Source organism: Cnephaeus nilssonii, assembly GCF_951640355.1.
Source record: "Cnephaeus nilssonii genome assembly, chromosome: 8".
Taxonomy (NCBI): domain Eukaryota; kingdom Metazoa; phylum Chordata; class Mammalia; order Chiroptera; family Vespertilionidae; genus Cnephaeus; species Cnephaeus nilssonii.
In genome coordinates this window covers 96775965-96803182 of record NC_137079.1, presented here as the reverse complement: position 1 = coordinate 96803182, position 27218 = coordinate 96775965, and the positions used below count along the sequence as shown (strand labels likewise).

At 41.8% G+C, this 27218-nt stretch overlaps 1 protein-coding gene across 2 annotated transcripts in view; it reads left to right on the top strand.

The window, feature by feature from the left end:
• The window catches only part of STARD13 (StAR related lipid transfer domain containing 13), a 260445-nt gene that overhangs the window by 80676 nt on the left and 152551 nt on the right, over positions 1 to 27218 (top strand). The window lies entirely within an intron of this gene.

The following is a 27218-nucleotide window of genomic DNA, read 5'->3' as shown; positions in this document are numbered from 1 at the left end:
GTGGCTGGCCCTTGACCCATTCATTTGACTGAATGGTATAACTGGAATCAGCTATAGCAAAACCACACAGTGTGGTTTTGCCCTCAGGTGTGAAGAGTGTGCCGTGGTGACATTCCAAGGTACACTTTATTGCACTAATTCTTCAGTTGTGATTATATCAACAGTGACAGACATCGTTCTGCACATATATTAGCTTGTGTAAGTCCCCTACCGCTGTGCAAAGGCACCTATGCTCCATCACTACTCCTTGTCCAAGATTAGAACAAAATCCCCTGTCCAAATTTAAAACAAAATCAAACATCTCCAAGATTTAGGATTGGAGAAGAGTCTCCAAGTGAGGCTAAATGGTTCTCAATTTTACCCCAAATACTGTTCTCCAGAGATGAGTACTCCGAGGTCTCTTATTTTACTAATAGCTATTTTTTATGGTTACCCTGAAACCTTGGGGTAGAATTAAAGTTTCTTGATGCTGTTTTATAAAGAAATTAAAGATGGGGTTCCTTTATAGCAGTGGTTCTCGAGCAGTGGCAGTTTTACCTTCCAGAGGACAATTGGCAATATCTGGAGATATTTTTGAATGATCATAACTGGGGGTGTGTGCTACCAACTTGCAGTAGATAGAGCCCAGGGATGCTCTGAAACATTCTACAATGCACAGGGTAGCCCATTACCTCCCAAATAATTTTCTGGCCCCAAATGTCGATACTGCTACTGTTGGAAACTCTGCTGTACAAGATGTTTTTATAACCTCCCTTTATAAAAATGAGGAAACTGGGGCCTAGCCAGGTGGCTCAGTTGGTTGGAGCATCATCCTATACACCAAAACAGTTGCAGATTTGATTCCAAGTCAGAGCACATACCTAAGAGTATAATATGCCCAAACACACATATAATCTAGTGACTGATTGTGGGTTTCATCCCCAGTCCAGATGCATTCTGGAGGCAACTGATCAATGTTTCTCTCTCCCCCTACTCTTTCTCTAAAATCAATTTAAAAAAATCCTTGCTCAGGATTTCACAACTAATAAGTGATGAAGCCAGAATCTAGACACCCATCTTGAGATCCTGAGTCTCATGTTCTTATTTCCTTTGGGGCCTTCAGTCAGCCTTGCCACCTGCCCAGAGAGAAAGGACTTAGTGATAAAAGTGGTTTTGCCACTTTTCTCATGTCCTAGGCAGTGAGAAGTGTACCACACCCATCGTAATTAATGTGAGTCACCGTGATGGACATGGTGCTTGAATATTTTCCTTACCCTTCAGGAGACAGGTGCTCACACCAGCATAGCTAAGATTATGGGTGGGGTGTGGGTGGGACTTGGGCTCTAACCTCCCAGATTAAGATTTATGAATAACACCTGAAAAACTGGAGCGTAGGATGTGTGTGTGTGTGTGTGTGTGTGTGTGTGTGTGTGTGTGTGTTCTGGTGTGTGGTAGGAGGTCATTAAGATCTTATCTTACAATGACAAGCAAACAGCTAACTGCTTGTAATTTTAAGATAATTGTTTTCTCATCTGGCAGACATGCTGAACAGGAAATTAATCTAACCCCCAGAAAGTGTGGGTCCTCTGCAGATAGTCAAGAAAGAAGCACTCTCTTTCCCCTTAAAGCCCCCATCACATCCAACAGGCAAACTGAAAAATGTAGCTGCAGCTGGGTGCTCCCATCACATTGGGCCTGGAGAGAAAACAGAGCTGTGTCTGGCAAACGCAGGCCCCGGGCAGGTGGGGCCCCACTCCCTATCGACACCTGATTAATGCCATCTGATGGAGAAAGTCATCCTTTAGACCCATCCATCACTTCGCATTGCATGTCAGTGCAAAAGCTGGCTTCATTCTGCTTTGGACACATGAGTCTTCAGGTGATATATGATAGTTAAAATGTCAGGCAAATGTTATCCCCAGTGAAATATTTGTCCGTCTCTGATCAGTCTCTTTCACTTCCAAGTTCGAGGCAGTCTCTCTTCATTTCCAAATGGGAGGGTAAATACACTTCAGATTATTCACTTAGATGAAGTGTCTTCTGCTCCTATCTTCTCAGTGCTTGTGGGCCCAAGTTCACCAGGGAAATCCTTCTAGGGGCGAGTAGCAGAAGAAAGAAAAGGCCTGTACTGCCTTCCAAACTCAGGCAGCCCACACATACAGTGTTTTAACTGTTCTGGAAAGAATGAAGCATTCATCAGCCATTCCATTTTCAAGAAAAAAATTTCCTGTTACATTTTAATCGCCTTTTGTGCTGAAGCATTTTTAGAGTTTTCTCCCGCCAGTCATCTTGAATGTTTTGTGTCTTTCCCCTTTAGCTGAATTGCATATTATGAGCCATGAACCACAATGAAGAGCCATGTCTCTGTTATTGAATGACAGACTCATTCTTGGGGTTATTCTGGGCTATGGGTCAGCATATAAATGCTGACTTCTGAAAGTCCAAAGACATTATCTAGTTGAAATTCATGTCAAAAAACAAACAAAAAAAATGAGCTATGAGATGACAATGACCACCTGTAATCTCAAATTTGGCTTATGTTTCTGTGAAATATTTTCTTTAAATGATATGTCTGTGCCATATCATTTTTCTAAATATGAGATCTGGCTTATTTCTGAGATCTCTTGTCTGCTAATGGGATTTTTATACCTACTCTGTACCTAAATCAGGGTTTCTTAACCTCAGCACTATTGACATTTTGGGACCAGATAATTATTCTTTTGTTGGGTCTCTCCTGTGCATTGCTGAATGTTAAGTTGCATCTGTGGTTTCTACTCTCTAGATACCAAAAATGTCCTTCCCCAAGTTAATAACCAAAAATGTCTTCACGCATTGACCACCCTTGGCTGAGAACCACTGATCTAGATGAAAGAATACTTAGATACAAGTGAATTCATTCCTTTGTTCATTCCTTTTACAAATATCTTTTGAGTGCCTACTGTGTACCAGAATATTCTTTGGAGACCATAAATAGATAGATAAAGAGATCATAATTACTGCCCTACAGGGACTTGCTGGACAGACAGATGGAACTTAAATTATTACATTAAGTATATACTCTAATCAGAATATGAAGGATTCAGCTTGGGAGGTCAGAAAAGGAAGTCTTAACTCTGCTTTGGATTATCAGACCTCTTGGAATTCTTTGATTCTCTGTTTAATCAGGAAGTACCTATATTTTCAGGGCGAGATCAAATATTATTTACCAACGTACTATAGAGTGTCTCAAAACTAAACCTGTGAATTTTTTAAAATAAATGTATTGATCAAGTACATTTAGATTATCAAATGTAGATGGAAAAATGCCCTGGTCTGCATGAGAGCATTTGAATGATTCAGCGGGGCGCCACAGTGTCAGTCGCTGAGTGAGGGTCCAGGCTTGGTCTCAGGGAGGTGTCTGCCATGCTTTGAAGAAAGTTTTCAACCCTTGTTCAGTAGTGATAGGCAAAAGTGGATGTTTTTACTGCTCTAGGTCTGAGATTGATAACCTCCCCAGAAAATGTCAAGGACAGTAATGTGAAACTGGAGTAACGTGAAGCTGGTCTTAATGAAGTAGGGATGGAGTAAAGCTGTCCCAACTGTTGAAGCAGCTGACACTGGCAATGCTTGCCCACTGGGAGTTGCACTGAGGAGCACAGTTCCCAGGACTCCAGCTCCAAATCTTCTCCTTAAAAAATTTATGTTGCAGATGTGCCCCATATTCTTCCTTTGCCTTCCTCTACCTGGCTCCATCCCACCCCAGGCCTTCCGCACAATACTGACTGTGTTCATGGTCTATGCATATAAGTTCTTTCATTAATCTTTTCCCACTCCCCCAACCCCCTTCCTTCTTCTCTTTCATTGCAAACAAGTGAGAAATCTGCTATTATAAGGGATTTTTCGAATGTATGTAATTTATATTTAAAATTAGGTGTATGTTTTAACTATGTGGGGAGCAGTGTGATTTCATTATTAAGAACACTGCTGGGGAATTAGAAAGACTTAGAATAAAATTCAGCCTCCACCAGGACTAGCTGTTTGACCTCGGACAAAAGTTATCTTTATAGAAATTGGGATAATAACCTCTACCTCAAAAGAGTGCTATAAGAATTGTAGATGTTCAAAAATTGTCTCATGTAAGTGCTTGGCAAATGGGGTAGTGGCAGTATTGTTAGTAACACATTACTCACATTGGTGTGACCCTATGGTTGAAAAATGTTATTTTGAAGATAGGAACAAAACCAGGAAACTATTATAGGTCTACAGAGCAACTGTGTTACTTAAAATAAAAAATAGTGGTCTTTGCTTTTTTTTTTTTTTTAAATCCTCACTGGAGGATATTTTTCCATTGATTTTTAGGGAGAGTGTAAGAGAGAGGGAAAGACAAAGAGAAACATCCATGTGAGAGAAACACATCACTTGGTTACCTCCTGCACCAGACGGGGAGGAGCTTGCAACCAAGGTATGTGCCCTTGACCGGAAAGGAACCTGGGACCCTTTGGTCCACAGGCCGGCACTCTATCCACTGAGCTAAACCGGCTAGGGCTGTCTTTGCTTTTTAATGCAAGGAGTCCTTGAAGGTTCTTTAACAGAGTAAAGCTGGTCTTGATGAAGTCGGGGTGGCATTTATCTTCAATTAAAAAACTGACGCTTATTAGAGAGGGGAGATCAGGAAGACCACCAGAGCTTAGGGAAGGCCTGCATAAGTATAGATAAATCAGTAATGGTTTTAAAACTCAAACAAACGTGATGTCACTTTCTGGTGATTTCTTGGGCCTGACACAACCATAAGCAGAGAGGCCTTTGCCCTTCACCCCTGAGACTTAAGAAATGTGTCCAGGCCACTTTCAGTCTTCTGTTTGGCTGACAATTATGTAGATGTGATCAAGGACAGTTTGCAAGGACAGAAGAAGTTCCCTCCACCAAGGCTGCGATGACATTAGATCATGGGGACTGAGACCAAAGCAAGTGGGACATTTCAAAGTGGGGACTGACGAGAGACCTATTTTGAGGAGGTCTTTCCTTTGTGTGTGTGAATATTCTTGACTGAATATCCTCCTTATCAATGTTTCTCTATTAATTTTTAATTTCTACCAAAATCTCAGAAAGAGGATATTGTCAGTCCTTATGAAAATGAGGACAATATAAATTTTACCTGATTTGTTCCTCAGAAGATAATTCTTCTTATCCATTCCTCCCATTTTTTTTTTTCATTCAACGTTTATTAAGCACCTGTTATAAGCTGGGCAAGACGAGACAAGGGCGCTGCCCTCCTGGAGCTCCCACTGTCATTGGGGTGGAGAGGGAGGGGCATAAAGAGGTAAATACAGGGTAAGGCAAAAAGCACAGTGGTGTGGGTATAAGTGCAGGATGCAATGGGAACCACAAAGTCCATACTAAATACTTAGGGAAGGCTTTCAAGATAAGGGGATGTTTCAGCTGACTTTTGAAGGAAACATACAAGCAAAGATAGAAAAGAAAGATGTTTGTAGGAGAAATATCTTATATGCTGTAGCTTAGCAGTGTGTGAAAACCTAATCTGTTCTTAGGACAACAAATTAAGGGGAAACCTGGCGTGTGTCTTTTTATGAAAGCAGAGACCTGGATAGTTAGTTCACTATGGCTTCATAATAGCCATGCACATATAATTCCTAATTGCTGGAGCCCTTCTCAAAATTAGTCTGAGTGTGAAAGTTGTGTGTCTTCATTTGGCTCTTGAGCGGAAAAACTACCCATAAATTTGAAGTGAAAATCTTTATTTGAAAACTTGCAAGAATGGTTCTCAGAAATACTCTGTACTTTACATTTAGAAACTGCCTGAAATGTTTTATAGTCCATCCCTATGCCTTCCAGCTAGAGGGTCCAAAGAATACATACCAAAAAGGTTGTCCTTTATTGTCTCCCCCCATGCTATTTTTTTTTCCTTCCTAGTCTCTAGAGTGGAAGATTGCATGGTCTGTGGTGATAATATATTCCTGTACTATGGTCTTCGCTATCATTAAACTATTTCTAAGTGAACTGAAATCCAATAGAAACTTGCTCTCTTTGGTGTTTCCTCAAATGAATGCACAGAACAACTGCTCTAGCACAATTTAATTTTTTTATATTTTAGGAAGATGGTTATGAAAGCATTTACTCCAGTGACATAATGCTGGAGCAGGGCGGGGACTAGGGAGGACTACTGCTTGCTTTAATTATACCAGATAAAGAATGAACCCAATTCTCCTTGGCAATTGGAACCATTGATGCTAAAGCCAGAGGAAGAAGCTTTGAGTAAATTTTGTAGCTGGAAGGAGATTTGCAGATGAGGGATTATCACTCAACAGCTTAACGCAAAAAGCTGATAAAGGGGAATTGTCCACTTCAAATAAATCAGAGCCTCATCACATGCATATAGAACAAAATTACCAAATGAAGCAGCTGGAAGATTACAGTAAGTTTTAATTATCTTTTAATAGCCAAATGGTTCTTGCCAACACATGCTGATAATCTGTCAGCTGTTATATGCCATACAATCGCCATTTATGAGTCTCAGCTGTTACAAATTGGAAAATATATTTACAGTGATGATCTTTTCCTTTTAAATGCAAATTCCTGGAGATGTTCAAACTGAAATTTGGCCTTACTGCTTTGTTTCTGTTGCCCTTTTGTGAGGAACTGAAAAGGCTGGCAAAATCTGATAATAATTACCAACCTCCTTCTTGCTAATAATTGATGACTTTCATTATGAATATAATAATCTCAATCCATAAAATATAAGGATACAATTATTTCTGGAGCTCATGGATTATATTTTTTAAAATTGCCTACAAATCATTTTTAGTGGCAATTGACTTTTTTTTTTTTTTCAAGTCAGCCTGACCCCTTCTCCTCTCGTTAGTTTTATCCATCTCCAATGTGCTTTGAGCTCCAAAGCTCTGAGGTGGCTGCTATCGTCTCAGTCACATTCACTCTCTATCCTCAGTGCTCATTTAGCATTGCACCTGGCATTCAGTCCATGATAAACTAAATGAGAGAAAGGCTTTTGAATTTATGATCTCTGCCTACTTATTGAAATTCTTCTTGCCTTGACTTTATTGGCACCTTATTTCCCTGCTTCTCTTGATTGGTTTTACTGATGTCTTTGCTTGCAACTCTTCTTCCTCCTCCCACCCCTAGCTATGTGTTCCCCATGGTTAAGTTTCCGTTCATGGCTTTTATTACCAATTTCCAGGGGGTGCTTCTCAAATCCACAGCTGCAGATCGGACCTCACACCTCTCTTTCAGCGCCGTTTTCAGATCGCCTTAATGAACACCTGTAATTGTATAGTCATTGTCACTCCTAATCAACAAGCTTAATAACTGAATATATTAATTTTCTGTCTGGAACCTTTTTGCATTTTGGTTAGAGCTTCATCTATTCTTCTCATCTTCTTGAAAAAAAACACACAAACTTGATCATTTAAAAAATTTCTCTAACCTTCAACCCTATAGTCAGTTTCTAAGCATTATCATATTTTTCTTAAAAACATCTTTAGGATTGGCATAGGGATTGAATTATTTTTTATTTTCACCAGGAAGCATTGCAAATATTCAAATATAGAAACTACTCTATGTTTTCAAATTAAAAATTTTAATATATAAACAAATTATACTTCATTGAAATCCTCATGGATCTGCTCACCACCAATAGATGGGGTTAGTTAGCAATGTGTCATCATTTTTGTTTCTGTCATCAGGTTTGTTAATGTCCTTGTCACATTTAATCTTGATTGAGAAAGGTTTTTGCAATCATTTTGAACTGATTCTAGCCTGATAAATGCAAAAGGAGTAACAGTTCAAAGTTCAAAAGCAGTTCAAGATCTAGTAAGAAAAGACCTACGGTTTCTATGGAAACAAAAGTAGAAGTTTTTAAAAACTTGAAATGGCAGGAAATGTGTTGCATATGGACTTGGAATGGATAGTTTGATAGTTTTTAAACTGTTTAAGTACTAATGGGTTTGGAAGGAATGTGAGTAAGCCATGTAAGAGGTGAAGAGGACAGAGCCCATGTGACTAGCAATTATGTGTAAGCTGACAAAGTGAAGACCCTGTTGACCTTGTGGCAGGAGGAGCAGTCTCTGAGCCCTCAGGCCGGCAGGGGCTTTCCCCACAAGGCTGAGCAAGCAGAGGGGCAATTGATGAAATGCAGGCCATCTACCCAGGGTAGTTTCTTAGGCCCCACTTCTCTTCAGCTCTGCGCATCAGAGTGGTTACAACTCAGGGCCGGCAACAGGCCCAAGATGCAACAGGCTCTTGCCACTCCATGAAATTAAGTTTGACATTTTTTTGAAAATGCTATTTTTTTGTTGAATTGTATGTTTAGCTCCTTTAGTATTTCATTAACTAACACAATTTGAAAGCGGTCAGATGAAAATCATCAAAATTTTATTTATATAAAAATTGATCTGAATTCATGTACTCTTTTCTTTGGTGATTATGATGGGTCTTACATTAACCTGTAGACCATCGTTATGAATATCAGTTTGGTGCAACATAGCAGAAGGGCCACTAATTAGCGCTTTCTCTGCAGCTCAGGATGGGTAGAATCAAGAACCTGTTCTCTTCTTTCCATGGTTCCAAGTGAGCATTCACTTATCCATTATGAACCAGTCCCTCCCTCCCCTGGAAGAAGTGTGGCAGAGGATGAGGATGGAGATCTTTTTGTACATAACTCTCTTACTGGTGATGAAGAGGCACCCTTGGGCTCATTCTGGCTCAGTCTGATTTTTTTCTCTCCAATGGCCTCAGAAAATGTGGCCTTTGTGATAAGAAGAAAGGATTTGCCATCACGTTTGTTAATGTCCTTGTCACTTTTAATATTGTCAGCAAGGCTCACTATACCATGAACACCTTCCCGCCCATTCACCTTTTTATGCAGACTTGGGGAGGGTGAGCAAAAGGTGTGGTTGATGGCTGAAGGGCCTGCAAGCCTAGGAGAAAGGGATTTTGCCTCAGTTGTGAGTGATTCTCTTTAGAGATTGGGACACTTGATAAATCTTCATTCTTAGCTTGGGTAATAATGTGAAAGTAGGAGTTACTATCCTAACTATGAGGACTTGTCTATCCCTAATCTTAATCTAAGAGGATAGTTATAATACTTGGATCTTTCTGGATATGAATCATACACACACCAGTTTATAGATCTCTATATGGTTTTTAAGTTTGCTGCATTCACAGAACACTTTCACTGAGCCAAACCGGTCTCGGCTAAATTCACAGAACACTTTCAAACACTTGGATATAGGCGACACCAAAGAAGGGATAATGCTAAACAAATCAGCCATGATGACAATACAGCATAGTGATGTCCTACAGATGTGTAATAACACATCCACTTCTCTTTTCAACACTGTTAGAACTCACAGAGGTCACCTACAGTCCACTCCAGTCTCATGTCTAGCATATCTGGTCTACAAGTTATCTTCCTTTCAGCTGGCTTGATTTTGTGCTATGCCTCTGATCCTTCGGTATGCTTTGTAGCCTACCACCTTCTCAGTCTACTGTTTCACCTGAAGCTGCTTTGCCTGGAATATTGGACTTTCAGTGCTAACACTGGAACAGTCTAGGCAAACCAGGCCACTTTGTCACCCTGTATGCTATTTTCATCATCTCACTAGTATATATATATTTAATTGCAGCACTGATACATTTCAAAAATTGATCACTGATGGCAGCCCATCTGGAGAGAATGTGCAGTTCCTTCAAGTACGATGGCAGACCTGTTGAAAAGTGCCCTTTTATGTTTTGTTCATTGCTCAGCAAACTTATTTCCATTGGAGGGAGGCCTTTGTTTTTATCTCTTTTAATCTAGTTGAAATCCAAGCATCATCTTTAGATTCTTGCTTTTTGAAAGACTAATTCCAGGTTTTGCTTACAAACCAGAGTTAGACTTGACATAAATCATAATTTACATCCTCTGTTGGATCATAGCTGGGGCCACAGGAAGCACACAAGGCCAAATTGTCAGCGGAACTGGCTGAGAAGGTCACCCTGACCACAGAGCGTTTCCCTTACCCACCAGCACTGCCGTTCCATCCAGATAGCATGTGAATGGGCACCAAGAAGCTCTGGCCCATGCTGTGGGTGTAGCACCCACTCAGTGCTCAACCTGTGTTCTGTATGTTCATTGGAATAATTCTGCTTTTCCTGGCTGAAACATTTAGGCATAGTTAGCTAATACAGTTGGAAAGTGAGCAGCTGTGTTTAGGTTGTCCCTTGGCTTAAAATATTTTTAAAAATGGTTTTTGTGTTAAGATTATTCTTAGTTTCAGAAAGTTGAAGAGTGGGGTTAGAATAGTGAGTACAAAACCATAGAACTATGATTGATAGCAGAATATAGCACCTGTATTTCTACCAGGTCTCAGAAGTCTTTTAGGAAGTCCAAGTAGTTTATAGTCACCTCCTTCAGCTGACAGAAGCCATCCTTTCTGCAGGACAGTGATGACATGGTGGGCAGAGAACGAATGCAGTGCTCTAGAGGTATAAATGCAGGAAGTCTTGTTTTGTTTTTGGATATAATATATGACATTGTGATCTAGATGTCATGAAAAGTTGCTTGATAGTAACCTTTTAATTTGTCCCTAAACTAATCTGAAAATGTGAAAGGGATGAGCCAGATCATCTGTTGCAAGTGGAGTGGGCACAGGTGAATGGGGCACTGATGTTATTCTTTAACCAGACAACTCTCTGATGTTCTCATGCAAAGGAAACACATTGCTCTCCTGTACAACCCTACTCATACTACATATGGGCAGGACTTCTGTGACTTCCATGGAATGTAATTTAATTGGAACAGTACATTTCCATGAAAATCTCGTTAAGTAATTTGATGTGGGAAATGTTATAAAAATGTCTAAACAAATGCTCTTCTGGATGAGATCTTCAATTGTTTGATTTCAAATAACACACCTATAATTCAAGTGAGACACATACATACCTGCTGGGTCAATACTAGTTATAGAGATGAAATTGGTTTTTCTCTGGCAGCCTCAATATTGTTAGAAACCTGTGTGTATATCAGTGATGGCGAACCTATGACACGCGTGTCAGCACTGACATGCGTAGCCATTTATCATGACACGCGGCCGCATGCCGAGGATGAAACATTTGCTGCTCCTGAGGATGAAACATTTGCGACTACAGTCTTGGAGTTAGCTTTTTCCTCAAAGTGATACACTGCCCGAGTTATGCTCAGTTTTTTGGCAAAGTTTGACACACCAAGCTCAAAAGGTTGCCCATCACTGGTATAGATCATGAACACTGGGATTTATAAAGTGAGAACTATATACAAAGCTGAAACTGGCTGTTTAGTATGTTTTACTATGAAAGAAGGGAGATAACTAAATGCAGTCCGTAGGGTGAAAACTTCCTTAGTCTCTCAGTGTGGATAAAAACAAGTGACAAAACTGCTGTGCCTCTGTCTCAGCATTCTAAATGGCATGTCTAGCAAGCGGTGATTGTTGCTTTAGAGGTAGCCTCTGAAGGCCCTCAGGCATCCCAGCCACCTCCCCTAGGTTCTCATCCTCCCAGGTCAAAAATAGGCAGTGCATGGGGGTGTGCCAGTGTAGAAGAGGTTAAAGGCAGGGATGTCCAGTAAAGGGCAACTTCTGAGACATAAAAACACTCAAAATCTTGGATAAATCATATATTGAACCAGAATAAATTGAGTTAGAAGATGACGATGTTTCCTTTTCTTACTACTAGATGGTCATTTATTACATGGGAAATATTAAATATAGGAATGATATGAATACCTATTGAATAACTGATTCTTTTTATATCTGTGGACTTTCTAGATGAATGAAACTCATTGTTTTGCTTTATAGGCTTTATCAGAAATTTGCAGAGGTAGAGTTTTGCTACTTTGTCTATTTTAAAAAGGAAGGGAATTTACTTTTGAAATTGAGTTTAGGATGAGATGTTACTTGTTTAAGTTAAGTAGTAGCATTCCTTGACAAGCTAAATAGGGTGCCAAATCTGAGGCTTTCAAAGAAAATAGGCTTTCAAAATTCCCGTCTAACATTAAAAATGTACTTCAACCCAGCCAGCATGGCTCAGTGGTTGAGTGTCCACCTATGAACCAGGAGGTCATGGTTCAATTCCGTCATGGCACATACCTGGGTTTAGGGCTCAATCTCCATGTGGGGCATGCAGGAGGCAGCTGATCAATGATTCTCTCTCATCATTGATGTTTCTATCTTTCCCTCTCCCTTCCTCTCTGAAATAAATAAAAATATATTTAAAAAAAATAAAATGTATTTCATTATAGCTTACCATCAAGGGAAGAAATAACCCAATATATTGGTATGCCTACACTTTCTACAAATAGCCAATTATACATTTTGATGAAAAAATAAACTTTTGGAAGTGTAAACATGTCTCCACTTACTAAGAGTCTGCCAGCCTATTACATGTTGCTGACATAAAGATGTCTTCTGCAGTTCCTCTTTGAAAATACAAAAATAAATAACACAGAGACCAAAACCTCTGCAAATTAGTGGTTTTTCAGGCTTTATAACTCTACTGAATGCATAGGGTTTTCTCATGATGACTACAGCTGGGATGGATAAATCACCTTAATCTGGTACACTGTTTTAATAGATCTTCCATTTTAATGACGTGATTCACTGGGAAGAGGCCTTGTAATGAGAACAAGGGTCTGAGAGGGCTCTGAGTGACATAATCCTGTTGTTTGATCACACTGATAGTGAAGCTGAGAAACCCCATCAGCCTGTCAATCTGCAGTGGTCCTACCCCCTGAACACTAGATGTTTGCCCATATATCATCTCCTTTAATTCTCAGGTCAATCCTGTAAGGCCGATATGATGACATTTTACAAATAAACATATGAGGCTCAAAGACATTAAATAACTTTTAACTTAAGCACCTTAGATTCCAAGCTCTGCATCCTGCTATTTCCTTAACTTATCCTGTTCTCTCTCCTTCCTCTGTCTATGATGTCTCCCTTCCCTTCCCTTCCCTTCCCTTCCCTTCCCTTCCCTTCCCTTCCCTTCCCTTCCCTGCCCTGCCCTGCCCTGCCCTGCCCTGCCCTGCCCTGCCCTGCCTTTCCCTTCCTCTCCTAGGCCTGTCTTCATGTTCCCCATCCTTCTATTCATTCATTTATTCAAAACATATTGAGCTTCTACACCATGTCAGACCCTGTGCTAGATGCCAGCATTCAGCAGTGAACAAGACAAGGGCCTTGTCTTCTTGTAGCTGATAGTCTAGCAAATAAGAACAGAAGTGTGTTCAAATAGAAACTAAAGGGAATTTGGGGAGGCAGGGAACAAGGACAGAGCACATAGGGAAGGGATGTTTGCCTCCTGGAGAGGATAGCTAGAGGATAGTATAGTTGACAGACTAAGAATTGTAAGATTTCAACAGGATGCAATAATGGACTGAAATCATTAGTTGAAATTAAGCAGGGATACTGTAAAGCCTTTCATTTAGGGTTATCTACACTAATAATAGAGGAATAGGCAAATTGCCCAGGACTTAACAACCAATCAGGATGAGGGCGGGGCCGTGGTGGAGAGCTTTCAGCATGCCTGCACCAGGGGTCCGAAGGGCGTGGAGAGGAAGAGAGAGCAGATAGGCAGTTAGGGGGATCAGGCCAGGAGGGGAGAGCAGATAGGCAGTTAGGGCGATCAGGCAAGGAGGGGAGAGAAGATAGGCAGTTAGGGGGATCAGGCCAGGAGGGGAGAGCAGATAGGCAGTTAGGGCGATCAGGCAAGGAGGGGAGAGAAGATAGGCAGTTAGGGCGATCAGGCAAGGAGGGGAGAGAAGATAGGCAGTTAGGGGGATCAGGCCAGGAGGGGAGAGCAGATTGGCAGTTAGGGGGATCAGGCCATGAGAGGAGCACAGATAGGCAGTTAGAGGGATCAGGCCAGGAGGGGAGAGCAGTTAGGGCCATCTGGCCGGCAGGGGAGCAGTTAGGGGCATCAGGCAGGCAGGCAGGTGAGTGGTTAGGAGCCAGTGGTTCCGGATTGCGAGAGGGATCCTGAATTGGAGAAGGTGCAGGCCAGTCTGAGGGAGCCCCCCCCCGCCCGTGCATGAATTTCATGCACCAGGCCTCTAGGCTATCCTATCTAATAATAGAGTAACATGTAAATTACCATCACTCCGCTACGCCCCCGATTGGGCGGCGGGAGGCTGGGGGGCGGGACTCGGGGTGGCCTATCCAGCCATTGAGAGGCACGGATCCGCTGCCACTGAGGGGGGCTACCCTGCTGTTGAGAGGCGCAGGGGGCAGGACTCCCGCCCCCTGCGCCTCTCAACCGCCAGATCTGTGGCCACTGAGGGGGCCTGCCGCGGACACCCAGCTGCGCCTCTCAACGGCAGGGTAGCCAGGTGTCCGCAGCAGCCCCCCTCAGCGGCCGTTGAGAGGCGCAGGGGGCGGGAGTCCTGCCCCCTGCGCCTCTCAACAGCAGGGTAGCCCCCCTCAGCGGCCGCGAACCATCAAAAGTGGGGGAGCTGGGTGCCTGTCTGCTCCGGCACCAGACCTTTCAGAAGCCTCCGCCGAGCCGGAGGCTTCTGAAAGGCCTGGTGCACCAGCGGACAGGCACCCAGCTCCACCGCAAAAAGCGAAAGCGTGTAGGGGACTCTACACGTGCATGATTCAATCATGCACTGGGCCTCTAGTATATATATAAAAGCCTAAGCAACCAAACGACAGTAACAACCATAACGACTGGTCGCTATAACGCGCACTGACCACCAGGGGTCAGGCTCTCAACGCAGGAGCTGCCCCCTGGTGGTCAGTGTGCTCCCACAGCAGGAGTACCGCTCAGCTGACCAACCCATCCCGGTGGCCCACCAGCCTGGCAGCAGCCACTCACTCCCTCAGTAGTCCTGCAGGTCCAATCTCCGGAGAATGGGGCAGGCACTGACAGACCAGCACCACCAGCACTATGCTGACAGTGCCCCCAGCCTCCTGGAAGTCAGCCTCAGGCACCATGGCCGCTTCCTCTCCCTAGACCAGTGATGAGAAAGCTTTTGAACTTGGTGTGTCAAACTTCGCCAAAAAACTGAGCATAACTCAGGTAGTGTGTAACTTTGAGGAAAAAACATTATTTTGCAAATGTTTCATCCTCAGCAGCAGCAAATGTTTCATCCTCAGCATGCGGCCGCCTCAGCAGCCACATGTCATCAGAAATGGCTATGCGTGTCAGTGCTGACACGCGTGTCATAGGTTTGCCATCACTGCCCTAGACACTCAGCAAGGAAGAAACAATATAAAAGCATCCACCAGGTGGTGCCCCGACAACCAGCATGAATGTCAGCAGGACGGATCCGGATCCCAGGCCGGCAAGGGTGTCCCACCACCCACCTGGAGGGCCAATGGCATCCTGGCCCCCCAACCCTGGGGACCCCACCCGTGCATGAATTTGTGCACCGGGCCTCTAGTTGCTATATAAACATAGAATCAGAAATACATGATTTCATATGGTGTCAGATCATGTTTGAAATCTTAGCAATATGAAGAAACTAGTGACCTGGTGCACGAAATTCCTGCACATTAAAAGGGAATTAATTAGAGGAAATAATTTAATATTGCTATTTGCCCTTTCTCTATAATAGAAGTGTCAGAGATGAATGAAAATTAGTAAAATGTATATGAAAACCTTCCTCCTGTCAGAGTCTGGGGCTCACCATGGGACCCAGAGTCAAGTCCCCGCCCACCCACATGCACCTCAAAATCCCATGAGACCCAGACCCGGCCAGCCCCCCCACCCCCATTGGGATAGATCCAGACCCGGCCAGTCCCACCCTTGTAAAGCCCTGCCAGGCAGCGGGCATAGCCTCAGGTCTCCCAGCCCAGCACCAGGAGGGGGGCGCAGCCTCAGGTCCCCTGTCAAGCCCCACTGGGCAGGGGTGCACCTTGAGGTCCCCGTCAAGTCCTGCTGGGTGGGGGGCATGGCCTGAGGTCCCCTGTCAAGCCCAGCCAGGCAGGGGGGGGTGCAGCCTTGGGTCCCCTGGCCCGGTGCTGGGGCGGGCGGTGCGGTCTGAGGTCCCCCAGCCTGGTGCTGGGGTGGGGGGCGTGGCCTGAGGTCCCCTGTGAAGCCCTGCTGGTTGGGGGGTGTGGCCTGAGATCCCCCGGCCTGGCGCTGGGGCGGGGGGAGCAGCCTGAGGTTCCCTAGCCCAGAACCAGGACAGGAAGCACACTTTGAGGTCCCCTGTCAAGCCCCGCCGGGCGGGGGGCATGGCCTCAGGTCCCCTGGCCTGGCACTGGGGCTGGAGGTACAGCCTGAGGTCCCCCAGCCTGACGCCAGGGCGGGGGGCGAGGCCTGAGGTCCCCTGTCAAGCCCCACGGGGGCGGGGGAGGACGTAGCCTCAGGTCCTTGCTGATTGCTTGTTAAGGCTCCTTATGGGAACTTGGCCTCACCTGTGGGTGCAGCCATCTTTGTGACAGAGTGATGGTCAATTAGCATATTCCCTCTTTATTAGATAGGATGGTTTAGAAAGGTTCTGTCTGAATCATCATGGATTCCAAAAGAAAGTGCTGGTAATTCCATGTCACATTCTTAACTCCCTATGGCGCTTTTCTGTTTTAAGGGTGGCATTGATTACTAGGTAATGCACAGAGCACATTCAGGTTTAACTAATGTGAGATAACTGGTATGCCAAAATAGCAGATTGCCCTCCAATACCTAAACATGCCTACTGCACAGGATGTTTATGACACAATTTCCCAGAACATTTTTTTTTTTTTACTATTTTTGTCTGATTGAGGAGACAAAATGGGTATGTGCAGTTACTATAAAATAATAATAAACTTACAGATAATTAGTGTATTATGGCATTGGGAAGAAGCAGAGAAGGGAGACCGTATGGCATTGGAATTAAACATCCTGATTTGAATACCAGCTCTGCTTATGTTAGCTGTGATGTAGACAGTTTGCTTAATTTCTTAGAGCCTTAATTTCCTCATTTGTAAATTGGTGCTACAAATATCTGCATCACAAGATTGTCACAACAATTAGAAATAATGTCAGTAAATGTCCCACCAAAGTGCCTGGCACATTGTAGGTAGCTAAGGAAACCCTGAGAAAAATCATTGAAAGAAAATGGGGCGGGGGGGGGGGGGCGGTGCCTTAGCCGGTTTGACTCAGTGTATAAAGCATCAGCCTTTGGACCAATGGGTCCCGGGTTTGATTCTGGTCAAGGGCACGTACTTTGGTTGCAGGCTTCTCCCTGGTCTGGGCCCTGGTAGGTGTGCCTGCAGGAGGCAACCAATCAATGGATTTCTCTCACATCAATGTTTCTGTCTTTCCCTCTCTCCTCCACTATCACTAAAAGATCAATGGAAAAATATCCTCGGGTGAGGATTAACAGCAACAACAAAAAAAATAGGGGAAGTCAAGGAATGATTCTTGGAAGGAATGCTTTTTGAGATTCATCTTCAGGAAATTATGGGCATTGATTGACTTAGTTTTAAGAGAACCATTACAGACCAGAAAAAACAAAGACAAAATAAAAATATAAGATCAGGAATTTGTATAGATGGTGTTATGTTTTCTCTTTAGTCAAACGTGCTGTTAGTCGACAGTGAGTTTTGTTAAGATTGAAATTCACTGACAGCTGTTTGTGGCCAGTGGTAATCTCTGGGTGTGTGTTGATTTTCCTGCTCCTAAATCCTCCCAACATTTGGGAAATGGTGTTATACTGCTATCAACTTGTTTTATTCATTTAATTTCTAAAACCAGCAGGCATTTTCATGTCAGATAGTTTTTATGAGAATTTGCATGAAACACATTTTCTAGTGATAGCTTCCTAAAAATGTAGTGCTCATTTCTTCTCCTTATCAGCAGTATGTTAAAGGGGCAAGGAGTTTTGTTTTGTGTTATTTTCTTTATCAGAAACTACTTCCCCATTTATTAGGGAAGAGAAGCTTATTTAAAATTAGTTATTTTAAAGAGAACTAGATTATATGTTCAACTTGCCACCCTAAAGCTTAAAACTAAGGAACATCAAGCTCATTCAATAAATGAATGTATAAATACAACTAATAATTAACATGTTGTGTAATTCAGGTGTTTTGGGCTCATAAGGGAGAAGGTATTGGTGAGAAAGAAATGAAATGATTAGAGAGATGGATAAAGAATAAAGTGTGGGGCAAGGAAGGGTCATAAACTGGGAAGGAATACAAAGAAGAGGAAGCAGAGTAGGAGGAAGGAAAGGGGGCAGAAAAAAAAGAAACAAAAGAGGCAGAAACATAAGGAAAAGGAATAGAGAAATGGGTGGGGTCATTGTGGATAGGGTAACTCTACTTCTTGCCAGAGACCCTCTTCTGCCTTCCCCCATTCAAGTATTGACTCTAACTGGAGGTAACTCTATATCTAAAGGGGGTTTTGTTGTGTGAAGTAAGTGCACAAATCCCTAACACATTCTCACATACCCAGCATTGTCATAGGTGTCCAGTTTTAAGTATCACCTAAAATTTTCCTTTTCATGAAAAATCTGTTGTTACATTCCTTTCTCTTTTTAAAATTTTAAAAAAATATTTTTATGGATTTTTTACAGAGAGGAAGGGAGAGGCATAGAGAGTTAGAAACATCTAGAAACATCGATCAGCTGCCTCCTGCACACCTCCTACTGGGGATGTGCCCATAACCAAGGTACATGCCCTTGACCGGAATCGAACCTGGGACCCTTCAGTCCACAGGCTGATGTTCTATCCACTGAGCCAAACCGGTTATGGCCCCTTCTTTCTTTTTCACCTTCTTCTTCCTGATGATAGCCAGACTGATTCAAAACTCAAGATTACAATAGAAATCTAGACTTAAAATGTCATATGTCTATTTAGTCAAAATAATTTTTTGCCTAGTTGGGTCTTGAAGTACAGTAATATAAGGGAAGGTAATGTAAATTGCCTGAATGAAAAGTGTTTTGCATCAGTGGTTCCCAGCCTTGTTGGCACATTAGAATTACTTGGAAAGCTAGGACCTAGGGCAGTGGTCGGCAAACTGCGGCTCACGAGCCACATGCAGCTTGCGAGCAGCGGTTTGCCGCTCTGTTGACTGAGTTTGCCGACCACTGCCCTAGGCCAGTGGTCGGCAAACTCATTAGTCAACAGAGCCAAATATCAACAGTACAACGATTGAAATTTCTTTTGAGAGCCAAATTTTTTAAACTTAAACTTCTTCTAACGCCACTTCTTCAAAATAGACTCGCCCAGGCCGTGGTATTTTGTGCAAGCGCCACACTCAAGGGGCCAAAGAGCCGCAGGTGGCTCTCGAGCCACAGTTTGCCGACCATAGGCCTAGGGTGTCTGGACCCACTGATGGGGCCCATTTAAGGTGGAGTTGCCTATTATTACAAGCACCTGGGATGATGTGATATGCAACCAGGATCATGCCTTTGTGGAAATGGCAATAGAGTGTGTGAAGCATGCCTCTAGAAATAACTAGTAAGGGGATACACACACACACAAAACCACACACATGTGTATATATACATATGTATCTAGGATCATATGGTTTTGCAAATTGCATATATGTGGTAAAACCTTTGGGTTTCTTGAAAAATGTAATAAAAAGACAAGCTCCAAAAATGAGAAGGCACTGTTCGTGTGGCACAACTGTCATGGAAATGGTGTTGGAGAGACTTTATGTGGAATTTGTACCTGCTTACCCACCTGAGGTGAGCCCTGTGCTCATAACATCACCCACTGCCTACTAACTTAAGCACTGATTCCTCAAGTGGAGCTTCCCTCCTTCTAAGTCTCTGCCTTCTGGTACCCTGGATCCAGCCAAACTGAGCCATAATGAACTTCCTCTTTGGGCCTTTTTCCAGCCCTTCCTTTAAATTGGATCAATCTATAATCTCCTTAACCACACCCAATCATTCCATTATTGTCTATTGAAACTTTCTCCATTGAATCTCTTCTTCTATGAAGCAATTTTAATTATGTTGCCAAAGGACACAATCATTCTTGCCTTTGAAATCCTAGTGCATGTTGTTTGTTCTCTCTTTCTCTCTCCTTATCTGTATTTGTTTTATGGTCATGAATATTTTTCTGATTTGTCTAATAAGCTGAGTGAAGATCAAGAATATCTGATATATCTTTGGATGTTCTATTGTGTCTACCTAGCCTGTTTTTTTCCATAAAAAGTGGGTAACAAATATTCATTCAATAGAAATTAATTAAATAAAAAAGGTGTTGATTTAGGTATAAAACTGATTGAAATATGACACTAAATTTTAGACAGATGTGTTTATTAAAATAAATTGGCAATTTAGGAAATGCTTTTCTGCTCCTTGACATGCAGACTTAGACAAAGACACAGAGATGAAAAGCTCCTCATCTCTAACACCTTCCAGCCAACATTGAGTAAGAATTTGTGTGCATGTCTCTGAGTGCATCATTTCTTTCCAACTCTAACTGAATAACTGCCACACATCTCTCTTTTGTGAAACAAGACATTTATTCATCTTAAGTCACTTCCCTTTGACACTCGTGTCTAAAATTGTAACCCTGGGATTTATTGTCTTTTATTTCAGAAGAAAGACAAAGCATTTATGGCTATAAATAGAGTACAATTGCCACCCCAAACATACACACAAAAGGAATTCTAATTTTTTAGATATTACCAAGCGTGAACCTGTTCTTTGTGATGTTCCCTTGGATAACACCATGTTCCAAATATCCCCACTTATGCAGTGAATAAACTTTAATTGTTGTCCTTAGGCCACGTCTATCTCTGCTGCTGCATGCAAGAGCCATGAGTGTGCATTTAAAAGTAGAAACTGGCCTCTTGAGTTTACCAGTTAATTTAATCAATTCTTTAAATTACCTTCGAAGAGAATGCGTATAAGAAACAAAATCTATTTTAGAAACAAAAATATATCTGCGCAGCTTTCTTTTCACATGAACAAAGACTTTCTAGCAGGAGGACAGAGTGACAGTTCCACTTATCTTGGCTACTCGGAAATTAGATCAGTGACATATTTTCTGTTGAAGAAGAAACCTTATCTAAGTGACTAAATTTCAGAATCAATCATCTGAATTTCAGTCCTGCCCCCTCTCAAGCATTATACAATGTGTAAGTTTCAATTACGTTGCAATAAAAAATGAGTAGCTCAGGGGCATTGGTTTATTACTGGTATCCAGCCATGTTTTCCTTTGCTAAATGACATTCTGAAAGCCTCCATTCTGAACATAATCATGTTCTGGTATCCACAGAGTGTGGCCCCAAATGTCTCAATTAGGGTTGAAAGTCATTCTCTTCCAGGAACATAAGACTCTGGGAGCACATCTGCATTCACAAGATTTTTTTTTTCTATTATAAACACTCCTGCAAGGATGTGTATGCAGATGAAGATTAAATGCTTTTGATTTCTCACTGTTCTCTTTTATTTATGATCTGCTTTTATGAAGTGATGTGTCAGGTCTTAGGATAAATCATCCTCAGTTTACAAACAAGTGAGTTTATAAATAAATTTATTTAAATGAGGAACATTTCCCAATAGAATCAACAGTAAATGAGGCCGAGTTTCCTGCTGACCCACAATAACCTATTTAGCTCACAGTGAAACTCAACTATACAGTATTAATAGTCCCCTATCATTTCTTGGGAAAAGGAGCTGATATTTCATATAATTTGAAATGTCTAGAATTGTGTTTGACATGTGGCAATTTCCTCCTCTCTGTTAGTGATTGGAGATTCTCCTGTCATCAGAGACAGCTTGCTGTAATGTGTTTGAATGTAGGGATGTATTAGTTATCTATTGCCGAATAACAGACCACTCCAAACTTAATGACTAAAACCACAATCATTTATTGGTTCACAATATTTTTATGCTGGCAATTTGGGCAAGGCTCTGCTGGTAGGTGTTTCTGCTGGTCTCTCCTAGGTTCAGCGATGTGTCAGAAGCTATCTGGCAGTTGGTGGAGTCTAGTGATCAATATTGCCTCCCTCACATGCCTGGTGTTTGGTTTTGGTTGTTACCTAGACTCCTCTTTCCATGTTGTCTCTCATCCTCCAGGAAGCTAGCCTGGGCTTTTTGTCTCAGAGTTCCAAGAGGATGAGTATGGAAGCTGGAAGACCTCTTCAACCCTAAGCTCAAAAGTTTCACAACAGAAAGAACCAAGATGGCAGTATAGGTAAATGCTGGTACTCTCTGCCTCCCACAACCACATTAAAATTGAAACCAAAATACAGAACAACCATCATTCACAACCACCTGAAAGCTGGAAGTCCTACAACTTATTGGAAGTCCTACAACTAGAGAAGTAAAGAAGAAAGCAGATTGAGACTTGTAGGAAGGGCAGAGGTGTGGAACGGGCTGGTCTGACACCCATGTGTGCTGTTTTGTCAATCAGAGAGAGGTATCTCAGTTGCAGAGTACCCCCGTGAGGAGCAAAGGGTCCCAGCCACATACTAGACACCCCCCCCAGCTCAGGGTTCCAGAGCTGGGAAGAAAAGTTCCCATAATTACAGGCTGTAAAAACGTGCAGGTGTTGTGACTGAGTTACATGGAGGCTGCTGGAGACCCAGGTGTTCCTCTTAAAGGGCCAACACATGAACTTACTTACTCAGACTTGATCCTACTGAGATCCAGTGCTGGTTTTGGGGGATCCAGGGACATACAGGGAGGAACTCTGTTGTCTGGCATCAGGACAGGAACTCAGGGCAGCTTTCTCCCAGACAGGGGGGCTCATAGAGGTCATTGTTCCTGTGCTGAAATCTCCCCCATTGCAGGGCTGACTGCCAGCCGTATCTGAGTATCCATCAGCCCGGCTCACACTATTAACTCTGCCCTGATGATTCCCTGAGACACCACTCCCGCCCCCGCCCCGCCATCCAATTTGCAGCCGCTCCCGAGCTGTTTGTAGCGGCTTTTGCATATGAATGGCCGGTTCTGGCTCAGGCTTCAGACTTTGCTAAAATCTCTCAAACCAGCAGCAGCTAGCATCAGTGTGCTCCAAACCTATCAATAAGAGGCCAACGACCTGGCACTAGGACCAGCCTGCCTTGCTTCACAGCTGAGCATCACCTGGGCACTTCCAAGCCCAATATAAGTAGCAGCCATGTGTAGACCTCTCTGTAGCTCCTGCTGGGTAGCCCCAGGTAGTGGCTGAATTTTCACCACCTGGGAGGCACCAGAGGTAGTGCACCTGGTTGACAGCTGCAGACCATACCAGATTACAACGCTACACATCCACAAGTGACACACATAAGGGGCAGATTCAGTGAGCACCAAAGCCCCACTGAAGCAAGTCCTACTTCATAGGGGTGTCTCCTGCACAGCAGCCCTCCCCCTGTAGTTGCAGCTGGTGCTCACAGCCAATTGGCCTGGAGGTCAATTCCTCCCAGTGACACCAATAGCAGTCAAGTCTCAATTACAACAAGACTGTGCACACAGCCCACACAGGGGTGCACTTAGAGTGCCCATCTCAATGACTGGGGAGGCTAATCCACTGGGCCCTATAGGATACCTACTACACAAGGCCACTCAACCAACTCAAGCAGACATAGCAGTTCTACCCAATACATAGAAACAAGCACAGGGGGTCAGCGAAAATGTGAAGACAAAGAAGCATGTCACAAATGAAAGAAATAGAAGCAAGCAAACTATGGGATACAGCGTTCAAAACAATGGTTATAAGGTTGCTCAAAGATCTTAATAGAGCTTCAGGGGACTTAGTGAGACAAGAATCGTAGTGAGAATTTCAAAGACATGAAAATGGATCAGTCAGAAATTAAGCATACACTAACTGAAATAAATAATAATTTACAGGGATTCAACTGTAGAGTAGAAGAGTCCAAGAATTAAATCAATAATGTGGAATACGAGGAAGTAAAAAAACACCAAATCAGCATAGCAAAAAGAAAAAAGAATCCAAAAATATCAAGATAGTGTAAGGAGTCTCTGGGGTAACTTCCAGTGTACCAACATTCACATTATGGGGGTACCAGAAAGATAAAAGAGAGAGCAAAATATTGAAAACCTATTTGTAGAAATAATGACAGAAAACTTCCCCTACTTGGTGAAAGAAATAGACTTACAAGTCCAGGAAGCACAGAGAGTCCAAAACAAGAGGAAGCCAAAGAGGACCACACCAAGACACACCATAATTAAAATGCCAAGGGTTAAAGACAAAGAAAAAATCTTAAAACAGCAAGAGAAAAGCAATTAGTTACCTACAGGAGAGCATCCATATGACTTTCAGCTGATTTCTCAACTGAAACTTTGCAGGCCAAAAGGGAGCCGCAAGAAATATTCAATGTGATGAATAGCAAGGACCTACAACCAAAATTAGTCTACCCAGCAAAGCTATCATTTAGAATTGAAGGTCAGATAAAGAGCTCCACATATAAGAAAAAGCTAAAGGAGTTCACCACCACCAAACGTACTATATGAAATGCTGAAGGGTATTCTTTAAGAATAGGAAGAGGAAGAAGAAGATACCTATCCCTTCCCCAACAACACACACAAAGTTTCTGGTAGGTTTTGTATTTCAGAACTTTAGAACATAATAAATGCTCAATAAATGTTTGTTGAATGAAATGCTTGTGAGGATGGTTAGAGGTAGGAAGTAGTGTGATTCAAGTGAGGGATCGCTAAGTAAGTTGAGTGTCCACTGAAGACTACCATGAGGAAGAAGAGGAGGCACTTGGCACTGAAGGGGTGGGGCTAGGGATGGGATGATAGAGGGTATCATGCCATCTTGTCTCTGTTGGCTGAACAGCACTGGGGATGAAACAGGAATTCCTGAACAGGTCAATCAGAATGGAGAGTTGCAATGGAGAGGTGTTTTGTGAGGTTGAATTCTTGTTTCTGGAAACCAGTGGTTTGGAGGCAACTGGTGTTATACACTGAGTGGCCAGATTATTATGATCTCTGAACGCATAATAATCTGGCCACTCAGTGTGTGTGTGTGTGTGTGTGTGTGTGTGTGTGTGTGTGTGTGTCTGTGTGTGTGTGTGTATTAGAGGCCCAGTGCATGAATTTATGCATGGGTGGGGTCCGGCCAGCCTGGCCAGGGGGAGGGGACATAGGCTGTTGGTCGGCCTGCCTGCTGGTTGAACTCCTGGTCGAGGGGACAATTTGCACATTAGCCTTTTATTATATAGGATATACACTGAGTGGCCAGATTATTATGTGTTCAGAGATCATAATAATCTGGCCACTCAGTGTATTTATTCTTCAGTGAGCAGTGATATATAACTTCTTATTTAGAGGGATTAATAGGTCTTACAAGCACAGGAAAACAGGTGGTCACCAGCTAAATCTCTGAATATATTAATATATAACATATAACAAGGAAAGGGTGTTTTAAAAATAGGTTTAGTTATACAACTATTATTAATTCCATATAATTTAATTTTATTTTTTCCATTTTAAAATATATCCAGACTGAAATCGCCAAGCAAATATATCTGAGGGAGAACCAAACTGCTCTATCAGAAGCTGAAGCTTTTGTTTTAGTTTGACATTAATATAGAGTTTAGTCTGTAGCTTTATTCCATTACTCTATCATAACTCTGAAGGTCCACTAGATTTTAAACACTCAATAGGTTGCTTTTACTCATCCTCTTGTTTTTGTCTTTATAAGCCCCTATTACTGCTAAGAAATAACTTAGTCTATCATGAATGGAGGTCTATTTTGACATTTAACTGATTGTAAAAATCAAGTTCCTAAAATAGTTTATAAAACAATTACACACCCATAAACTCATGGAATCCTCATAAAAATGACAGAACACAAATGAATCATTGAATGTGTTAATAATAGCACTCTACCAAAACATCCAAATTGGAAAGGAAGAAGTAAAATTATCTCTGTTTGCAGATGACATGATCTTATATGTAGAAAACCCTAAAGACCCCACACATAAAAACTATATAACTAATAAATGAATTCAGCAAAGTAACAGGATACAAAGTCAATACACAAAAATCAGTTGTGTTTCTATACACTAACAATGACAATCCAAATATGAAATTAAGGAATAATTCTATTTGCAATAGCATAAAAAAGAATTAAATACTTTGGTGAAAGACTTGTATGCTGAAAAGTACAAAACATTGCTGAACAAAATTAAGGACAATAAAAAAATGAAAAGACATACCATGTTCATGGATTATGTCTTATTATTGTTAAAATGTTTATACTACCCAAAGCAACCTAAAGATTCAGGGCAATGTTTTTCAAAACCTCAATGGCTTTTTTAGAACAAAACCATCCTAAAATTCATATGGAATGTCAAAGCACTCTGAATAGCCAAAACAATTTTGAAAAAGAACAAAGCTGGAGTCTTTATACTTGTGATTTTAAAACAATACAAGTTACTATAATCAAAACAGTATGGTACTGGCATAAAGACAGATATCTATACCAAGGGAACACAGTAGAGAGCCAAGAAATAAACATCATGTATATGGTCAAATGATCTTTAATTAGGGTACCAAGACTCTATAACAAGGAAAGGATAATACCTTCTACAAATGGTGTTGAGAAAATTGGATATCCATTTGCAAAAGAATGAAGTTAGATCCTTACCTTACATCATATACCAAAAGAAATTAATTCAAAATGGATTAAAGACCTAAATATAAAACCTGAAACTATAAAGCACCTAGGAGAAAATGCAAGGGAAATGCTTTGGCAATGTTTCTTGGATATTACATCAAAAGTGCAGGCAGCAAAAGCAAAAATAAATAAATGGAACTACATTAAACTTAAAAACTTCTGCACAGCAAAAGGAACAATTAGCAGAGTGAAAAGACAACCTCTGGAATGGGAGAACATATTTGCAAAACATATATCTGATAAAGGTTTAATATCCAAAATATATAAAGAACTTCTATAACTCAGCAAAAGAATAAATAACCCACCCAACTTTTAAAAATGTCAAAAGACTGGAATAGACATATCTTCAAAGAAGATATGCAAGTTGCCAACAAGCATGTGAAAAGACACTGAACAGCACTAATTTTTAGAGAAATACAAATCAAAACCACAGTGACTTACCCCACTTTCATTAGGATTGTCATTAACACAGGAAATAAGTTTTGGTGAGAATGTAGAGAAATTAGAATCCTTGCACACTATTGTGTAAATTCGAAATGGTGCAGCTGCTATGGAAAACAATATAGAGACTCCTCAAAAAGTTAAAAATAAAATTTACCATATAATCAGCAATTTCACTTCTTGGTATATCTCTAAAAGAATTGAAAATAGGATCATGAAGAGATATTTGTACACCCATGTTCATTGCATCATCTATAT